The sequence below is a fragment of the Diplotaxodon limnothrissa genome, linkage group LG7, assembly GCF_057381915.1.
Source record: "Diplotaxodon limnothrissa isolate DT_005_m linkage group LG7, D_limnothrissa_male_GT1.1, whole genome shotgun sequence".
NCBI classification, from domain to species: Eukaryota; Metazoa; Chordata; class Actinopteri; order Cichliformes; family Cichlidae; genus Diplotaxodon; species Diplotaxodon limnothrissa.
Window position 1 is genome coordinate 30,386,912 of NC_140602.1, and position 9,782 is coordinate 30,396,693.

The window sequence follows — 9,782 nt, forward strand, 5'->3', positions numbered from 1 at the left end:
ACCTCCCTCCACCCGCTCATTGTAGTGTTGATGCATATGTGTTCTAAGGTGCAATTAAAACCCAGGAGGGCATGGAGCTACCTGCCAAGGAGCAGCAGGTAAGCGCATAGTCCCTCCTGCTAGCCCTCAATGACTAAGTGTATTTAAAATTGAGAGGTGGGCAACGACGCCAGGGGTGAGGTATACACCCTGATGGTAATTTGGACTCCGTGATTGTGCCCACCCCCAAGATCCTATATGTATGTGTAATGAGAGTGTGAATAATGTGAATGTCTAAGTTGTGGGATAAAATTGAGGCAGAGGCAGCCAGAAGGGGCAGGGGGGGGGGGGGGGGGGGGGGTAGCCTCCTCTGCACCCTGGTGACATACCCCCACTCCAAGGCCCTGCATGTGTGGGTGGTTGTGGAGGAGCGGGAAGAGGGAGGCAGCTGGAGATGGGGAAGGAAGGGAGGGGCACCACCCTATTCAAGCAGTTAAACAGATTGTAACTCAGGAAGTGGGGAAAGCATTCACACCAGGAGAGTCTCTCAGGTATAGGAAACTAGTTCTGCCCCAGGATGAAGGAGAGCTGTGATGTGATCTCTCAGTGGAGAGAGCTCACTCCATCCTCCCTATTCTGGTATTTTAAAGAGTAAGCAACCTAACTAATAGAGTTGCAAACTCCCAGCAAAAAATAAAAAAATAAAAAATAGGGAACCACCCTCCACCTCATGATGCTTAATCGACGTAATCAACTTTAATTTGATGCAGTGTGAAAAAAAATGCCCAGAAATAAATTATTTTTCAAGAATAATTAAATAGATTTAACATCTTTCTTCAAGAGAATTGCAGACTGCACAGATAGTATCTTCCCAAAGGAAAAAGTACTATAGCTTACTGGGGTATATTAGACTTAATAGTTACTATATACAGTAATGGACTTCTATACATTTTACATCAGATTAAAACTCTGGGTGTAAGATTCAGATAATTATTTATTAAAAGCTAGATATTTTAAATGAGAATAAGAAAGAAAAGTATGTCTTTGTGCCCCCTTTTCCCTGTTTATTTTGTGAGGTGCTTTTTTGATATTTAATGGATCGGATTACATTTTTTATTTCTCTCCGATATCCGATCCAGTAATTTACGTCAGTATCGGACCGATACCGATACGTAATATCGGATCGGTCCATCTCTAGTCAATAGTGTTGTCCTGTTCTAACTGCTTCAATCTATCGCCCTCTTCCTGTATCTACAACTTGGATGTTGTTTCAGGTGCTTATAAGTATTTTGTCGCTAAGCAGTGACAAAATGTTTTCATGATAGTCTGTCTGGTTTACCAAAACTGTGGATCTATACTCTATACCTTTGTTGATGATATTGTTTTCCTGACTACATGATTGGAGTGCCTTCAGCATGAGATCACAACAACAGTGAGCTCAAGGTGTTTTATATCGTAAGATAAAGACCCTATAGCATTAGAGAGAGAAGCCCAGTAATCAGTTAGCCCCTTGTGAGCAACAAGCTACACCACATTCAACAGTCAGGTAGCTCTCCTTCCCTATTTTTTTTTTTTTTTTTTTTTTTTTTTTGGTGTGTTGCCGGGGTTGTGGGCGGGTGGGTGCATGGGGGCCCAGCCCTGGAGCAGGGTGCCGCCGGTGCATCGAGCCACCTGGGGGGCTCTTCAACTGGTGGGGGAGATTGTCACATCTAGCAGGAGCTTTCCTCTCCTCAGGAGCTCCCTCTGCAGGAGGGGGAGATACAGGAGAGGTGGAGGAAGATCTCAGCCTGGGTGTTTATTGTCTTATGTAGTCTGGAAGATGAGTGGATGGTGGGGTGGGTGCAGTTTTCTCTGTGGTGGGATTGGGTGGACTGTCCCGGGCTCTGTGGGGCCGGGCGGCGCTGCTGCACTGGGCCCTGGTCTGGATGGGCCTGGGCCCCCTTTCCCTGGCGGGTCGCGGAGTGTGGGGGTGCCTACTGGGGTCAGCGGGGGAGCTGGCCCCAGGGAGGGGTCACTTGCCCCTCCCTTCCTTCCCTCCCCATCTCCAGCTGCCTCCCTCTTCCCGCTCCACCACAACCACCCACACATGCAGGGCCTTGGAGTAGGGGTATGTCACCAGGGTGCAGAGGAGGCTACCCCCCCCCCCCCCCCCCCCCCCCGTCCCCTTCTGGCTGCCTCTGCCTCAATTTTATCCCACAACTTAGACATTCACATTACTCACACTCTCATTACACATACATATAGGATCTTGGGGGTGGGCATGATACACGGAGTCCAAAGTACCATCAGGGTGTACACCTCACCCCTGGCATCGTTGCCCACCTCTCAATTTTAAATACACATAGACATTGAGGGCTAGCAGGAGGGACCATGCGCTTACCTGCTGCTCTCTGGCAGGTAGCTCCATGCCCTCCTGGGTTTTAAATCAGAAATCAGAAATCAGAAATCAGAATGGGTTTATTGCCAGATGTTGAGGTTTACAACATTAGGAAATTGCTGCGGTGCTTCAGTGCAGACAATAAGAATTAAAGTGCTATGTAGAAAGAAAGATATGTGCATGAGATATACATGAGATATATACATGAGAATAAGAATTATGAGTGCTACGTAGAAAGATATATACATGAGTGCAGGTGGTGATCAGTGCCAAACATGAAATGATGCAGTTACACAGCGTAGGGTCATATGTTAGTGGCGGGGACAATCATGTGGTTATTGTTCATGTGTCCAACAGCAGAGGGGAAGAAACTGTTCTTGTGGCGAGAGGTTCTGGTGCGAATGGACCGGAGCCTCCTGCCTGAGGGGAGCAGGTCAAACAGACTGTGTCCAGGGTGAGAAGGGTCAGCTGAGATCCGGGCTGCACGCCGCAGTGTCCTGGAGGTGTACAGGTCCTGCAGAGATGGGAGTCTGCAGCCAATCACCTTCTCAGCAGAGCGCACAACACGCTGCAGTCTCTGTTTGTCCCTGATAGTGGCTCCAGCGTACCACACGGTGATGGAGGAGGTGAGGATGGACTCGATGATTGCAGTGTAGAATTGCATCATCGTCCGTGTTGGCAGGTTGAATTTCTTCAGCTGCCTCAGGAAGTACATCCTCTGCTGGGCTTTCTTGATGACGGAGGTGATGGTGGGCTCCCACTTCAGGTCCTGGGTGATGGTGGTACCCAGGAAGCGGAATGAGTCCACAGAGGTGATGGGGGTGTCAGTCAGGATGATGGGGGGGAGTGGGGCTGTGTGCTTCCTGAAGTCCACAATAATCTCCACTGTCTTCTGGGCATTCAGCACCAGGTTGTTGTGGCTGCACCAAGACACCAGACGTTCAACCTCTCTCCTGTAGGCAGACTCGTCCCCGTCCGAGATGAGCCCAATGACGGTGGTGTCATCTGCAAACTTGATTAGCTTGACAGACTGGTGGGTGGAGGTGCAGCAGTTGGTGTACAGGGAGAAGAGCAGAGGAGAAAGAACACAGCCCTGAGGGGAGCCGGTGCTGATGGTCCGGGAGTCCGAGACATTCTTTCCCAGCCTCACGTGCTGCTTCCTGTCCGTCAGGAAGTCAGTGATCCACCGGCAGATGGGATCAGGCACATTCATCTGGGAAAGCTTGTCTCGGAGATGGTCTGGAAGGATGGTGTTGAAGGCAGAGCTGAAGTCCACAAACAGGATCCTGGCGTAGGTTCCTGGGGAGTCCAGATGCTGCAGGATGAAGTGTAGGGCCATGTTGATGGCGTCGTCTACAGACCTGTTGGCTCTATATGCAAACTGCAGGGGGTCCAGGAGGGGGGCCGTGAGGGTCTTGAGATGGGAGAGAACTAGGCGCTCAAATGACTTCATGACCACAGATGTCAGAGCCACGGGTCTGTAGTCATTTAGTCCAGTGATCCTAGGTTTCTTGGGGACAGGGATTATGGTAGAGGACTTGAAGCAGGCAGGCACATGACATGCCTGCAGTGAGGAGTTGAAGATGCCAGAAAACACTGGGGCCAGCTCGTTTGCACAGTGTCTGAGGGTGGCAGGAGACACACCGTCTGGGCCGGGAGCTTTCCGAGCATTCAGACTCTTAAACTGCTTCCTCACATCTGCTTCATGAATATGAAGAGTTGTGGTCGGAGGAGGTGGTGTGAAATCCTCTTTTGTGTGGGGTGAGGGGGCGGGTGTTGCAGGTGAACAGTTTGAAGGTGGTGATGGCTCTATGGAGGGGGGGGAGGTGGGGGAATGAGTGTCCAAAGTGTCTCTATTGTTGGGGCCGTTGGAGGTGTGAAGGCTGCCTGATGGCTCGTCAAAACGACAGTAGAAGTCGTTGAGGGTGTTGGCCAAGAGCAAGTCATCAGTGGAGTGGGGGGTTTTAGGCTTGTAGTTTGTAATATTCCTAAAACCTTTCCACACAGAGGCCGAGTCATTCTCTGAGATCTGCTGCTGCATCTTCTCAGAGTGCTGATGTTTGGCAATGTCCACTTCCTTAGTGAACCTGTACTTGGCCTCTCTGTAGCAGTCCCTGTCTCCGCTTCTGAACGCCTTACTCTTTTCCAGCCACAGCTTTTTGAGTTTAGGAGTAAACCAGGGTTTGTCATTGTTATAACTCACCCTGGTGCGTGATGGCACAATGCTGTCCTCACAGAAGTGGATATAGGAGGTGACAGTGTCCGTAAACTCGTCCAAGCTGTTAGAAGCAGCCTTCATTGTGTCCCAGTCTGTGGTCTCCAAACACATGCGAAGCTCCTCCACAGCCTCGTTGCTCCACAGTTTTTTAGTCCTCACGACAGGTTTGGAGAGCTTCAGCCTCTGTCTGTACGCGGGGATTAGGTGGATCATGACGTGGTCAGAAAGTCCGAGTGAAGCGCGGGGCACCGCACGATAGGCCCCGCTGATCGTGCTGTAACAGTGGTCTAATGTCCTCTCCTCTCTGGTCGGGCATTTAATATACTGCTTATATTTTGGAAGCTCATGGCTCAGATTGGCTTTGTTAAAGTCCCCAAGAGCAATGATGAGAGAGTCCGGGAATGTCCGCTCCGTGTGGAGAATCTGCTCTGCGAGTGCGCACTGAGCTGCCTGCGCATCTGCGTCCGGCGGGATGTAAACAGCGGCCAGGATGAATGAAGCAAACTCCCGCGGAGAATAAAACGGTTTGCAGTGAATAAAAAGATATTCCAGAGAGGGAGAGCAGTGCTGAGCAATCACTGTTACATCTGTGCACCAGCCACTATTGATGTAGAAGCAGACACCTCCACCTTTGGTTTTACCGGAGAGAGCGGCCTGCCGGTCCGCGCGCAGCAGATGAAAGCCCTCCAGCTTGAGCGCGCAGTCCGGGATGTCCTCACTGAGCCACGACTCCGTAAAACATAAGACACAGGAGGAGGCAAAGTCTCTGTTCATGCTTCTCATCAGGGCCAGTTCGTCTATCTTATTCCAGAGTGAGCGTACATTAGAAAGGAAGATCCCAGGAAGGGCCGTTCTCAGTCCGCGTTTCCTCAAACGCACGAGTGCGCCGGCTCGCTTACCTCTCTTTCGACGTCTCACTTTCCTGATCAGAGTCAGCAGTAAATCTGCCGCAGATGCGACAAATATTGGAAATAAATCCACAGGCGTTGTAGTCCTGCAGTTAAGGAGCTCTTCTCTGGTGTAAGAATATCCAGAGGAGTGCCCAGACACAGAAGAAATGCACAAAAACAAGACAAAAGTAACGCACTGAAGCACCAGGGCATCCATACGCGGCGCCATCTTGGTTAACGAGCCAATGCACCTTAAAACACATATGCATCAACACTACAATGAGCGGGTGGAGGGAGGTTTGGAGTCTTCTCTCACCCCCATTCTCTGCGACCTGCTGGAGCGGGGGGGCTAGGAGGAGGAGTTGGCTGTCCGACTGCGGTCTGGAGTGTGGAGCCTTCCTGCTGCTGCGGAGTCGGGGCGGTCTGCCTCCCCCCACCGCAGGGAAAAGGGAAACACCACCTGGGTCTGGGTGCAGTTCCCCCCTCCAGGGGCGGGGGCACCTAGACCCGGTTTGTAGAGTACGCTTGGGGATTGTGATCGTGTGTACAACGTCTCTTTATGTCTGTCTCCACGTTGGTTGAGTGTGGAGTAAGTGCATATGAGAGCATGAGGGTGGGAATGGATGTTTGTATCTGTGTGTGCCTGTATGTCTGTGTCTATATGTCAGGTTGGGTGTCAGGCGCCACCTCTCTGGGGACATCTCAGGCCCTCCAAGGTTTGGAGGCCTATCTCCCCCTACCACTTCCCCTGCCAGTGGTGGACCCCCTCAGACATCGGTGCGTTGGTGGTTCTTTGTGTCCGGGGATGGGCGTCCAGGTACACACCGGCTCACTCCTTGGCGGCCGCTTATCGGGGCCTGGAGCCTGGGGCTCGCTCGGGCCACTTCGGAGGTGGGGTGCCCCGGCCTCTCGGCCTGGGGCTCGGTCACTCAGGTGCAGCTGGCTGCCGGCGGAGCTCACGGGCGCGTCACTGCAACTCCCCCTGGCTTCTGCTCCGCGGCTGCTGAGTGAGCCCTCATCTGGGACTCTCCTCAGCTCTTTCCGGTACAGTGGCGCAGCTGCCCCTCTGTTGGTCTTCCTTGGTCTCTTGTGTTCTGGGGGCCTCTGGATGTCTGGAGTTTTGATCTCCTCCACACCTGCTTCATGCCTGCTTCCCTATTTTTTTACTGCCTCACAGGTTTGTCAAAGCAATTGGTCAACAGCTGTAACGTAATGTTCTTGTGATTACAGCCTGAACAGGAAGCTCCAAGCTTGTCACTGGGGTTTCTTCTGTGTGTTAAACAAGTATGCTTTTATCCAAACCTGACTAGGTATGGTCAATTGGCACCAGCCGAACACATTTAGGAAGTTAGTGGCTACAGAGGGGTTTAACAAAGGCCGCATAATGCAAAAATATGAAATGGATGAAGAAAATATGGCTATGCATGTGCAAACTGTTTTAAAAACCAGAGAAGCTTTAAAGGACAACAATTGTACTTTACTTTCACAACCATGTTTTACTGCAATGTTTCACAATGGCAGGGTGTGATAAATTGCTCTAAAAAAACCCTCCAGTGTATTATGGAATTTAAAATAGACTTTAAAAACATATGACATCACTTTACTTTCTGCCTCTACTCACACATTTTTTATCAAAAACTTTCATGAGGTCACAAATTCAGAGTCTGTGACAGACTGAATTGATAAAAAAATCCACTTTCATTGTGGTTAATGAAGATCCAAAGTCCAGAAAACAGGGAAGAACAGCAAATGTCAGGATAAGCAACATGATGCAGAGACAGAGACTAAACAACAGGAAACAACTGCTGTCATACAAAACTCAGAACTCCAAACACCAGAAATACAAGAATCCAAAAGCAAAAAACAGAAATATTTTTTTCATTACTTAGTAGCATCACTCTTATTAAGATTGTTATTAACTGACTGTTTTTAATGAACGTGAGAATACTTACCGGAATTTTTCAGGATAAAGGTATTTATTGTGTTTTAAAGATTTCCTGAGTGTCCCTGAGCCCACGCTTGTGTGTTCTGGCCTCACAGCTGTGCAGCTGTTACTGACATGAAAGGAAATTAATGACCTACACATGAAAATACTCTGAGGTCTCTTGAGAAGGTTTGTTCTGTGCAAAGATTTTGTTTTGGAATTCAGCTTCTTTCAGCTGCACGGTCGACAAGCAGATCCACATGTTTGATTTTGGTGGAGTTAACAGTAAAAAATGTACTAAAGTTTAATCAAGTACAAACTTAGAGAATTGATGGTTATAAGTGATGGATTTAGACCTTTTATAGTTTAACATTTATAAGAATCTGACCTACTGCCATGAATTTCCTCTTACTTAATGTTTGCTTTGGTGTTCCTTTGCCTTTTTATTCTCTGACTGCTGCAATTTAAGCCGCACAGAAGTTTAATAAGCATCAGTTTAAATATTACAAAGTAAAGTAATTAAATGCCAGTTTGTAAAAAATAGTCTACAAAAACATCAACACTGTTTCAGTAACTGTAATCTGTTGCTTCAGTCCCAGAGGAGTGATGGATTAACTGTGGGAACCATATGGGAACACAGAAACACAATTAAACCTGAAAAACAACCAAACAGTTTAAGGACTCACCCGTGGAAGGATTCAAGGAAAAGAGATCAGCAAACAGACTCAGATATTCAGAGCAGAGCTTTGTAGAGGACAGAGCTGCTTCACAGATCAGTCTTGTATTTTGTCTGTTCTGTCTCTGTCTGCACTGCTCGCTTCCTTCCTCAGACCGCTGTGCTGTGGACCTGTCTGTTCACACTGCAGCAGAAATATAAAAGCACCACCCACTGAAACTATGTGAGACGTATATAGTGTGTCATCTGAGCCTCAGCAGAACGTTTGAATGGATGGCTGTGCATTTTGCACCCCTTTCTTAAAGTATTGAGGTTCTCTGAAGGAATAGCTTCATGGTTTTATTTTTGCCTCTGATGTCAAACAGCTGCTGATGGTGCTGGTTGGAGCTCTGAGAGAAAACAAAGGCTGATCCTATGAAGGTTTCATCAGCAGGAATGAAACAGAGCATCCAAGCTGAGAAGAAAGAACACATTCAGCCTCAGCCAGTAGCAACTTTCTCTTGTTTCAGACTCTCAGCTGTCTTTCTTCCTGCTGCCTGGCACGTCCATCTTCATCATCCTTTTTCCAGTATTTCCTCCCTCCCTGCTCTGCACATGTCCAGACCCTTTCAGCCTCTCTGACTCTGAGCTGTCCCTCTGATGAACTCATATCTAAATCTTCAGCTCGCCCTTCCGTCTTTTTGTCAGTGCAACTGTCTCCAAGCCACACATCACAGCAGCTCTCACTACTGTCTGTTATGGCTCTAGCAGAGCCTGCTGTGGTGTTTGGCTGTGTGGGTGGGTCCTGCCCTCTGTCCAGCCTTTGGTACCACCTCTCTGAGCAGCTGTTTCTACTTAGCAAACATGCCAGAGAGAGAAGAGCTCCAGTGTCAGATAGTGATGGGAATTCCGGCTCTTTCTAGAGAACCGGCTCTTTCGGGTCGGCTCACTAAAAAGAGCCGGCTCTTTCAGCTCCCAACTGGCTCTTTGGGTTGTTTTGTTGTTTTAATTAATTTATTATCGACAACAATATAAAATTGTGCACCAAAGGAATTACTAATGTAAACAAATGTGGTTTTATTTATATATGTTTATATAAATATATATGGTGGCCCCTAGAGACAAAGCACGTATAAACTCCAAAACACGTTGCTAGCGTTAACTGAACTTCCAAAACAGAGCTACCCAGATCACTTAAATTACACAATTGGAAGCATATGTCTATTGTGTGTGTATTTATACACAAACACTCATATATATTCCTATACGTCCTGGCTTGTGTAGCCACTAGGTAACCAAAGCTCAACACTACCCCTAGCATCCTGGAACACCTCCACTGTGTTTTGGAATTTGTATCTGTTTTGGAGGTTTCACGTGTTTTGGAGTTTTACGTGCTTCAGAGTTTGTATTAGTTATGTGTCGGTAGCGAACCAATGCGTCTTAGAGCCGACGCATTGAAGTGAAATCTCCTTATTGGGAGCTGTGTTTTTTTGTTTTTGTTTCTTTTCCCTCTCACACTCTCTCTTGCACTTTTTGTCGCTTCACTCTGCACGTGAGCCTTGTGCTTGTGCTGAGCAGAGGGGGGAGGAGCAGTATTTACACTCGCAGTAGCACAGGAACCAGAGGTGGGACCAAGTCATTGTTTTGCAAGTCTCAAGTAAGTCTCAAGTCTTTATCCTTGTCAAGGTCGGCTGTGTGGCAGGCAGGATGAGGACCCAATCGCAAAACTCACGGACTCA

The 9,782-nt window shown here is 48.3% G+C and overlaps 1 protein-coding gene across 1 annotated transcript in view; it reads right to left on the reverse strand.

The window, feature by feature from the left end:
* Positions 1-8,784, reverse strand: part of LOC146628512 (scavenger receptor cysteine-rich type 1 protein M130-like) — a 68,804-nt gene extending 60,020 nt beyond the window's left edge. Inside the window, exon 1 of the mRNA XM_085359575.1 lies at positions 8,075-8,784. The gene's annotated coding sequence lies outside the window, so the exon portion shown is untranslated. The remainder of the gene's footprint in view (positions 1-8,074) is intronic.
* Between the last annotated feature and the right edge of the window lie 998 nt (positions 8,785-9,782).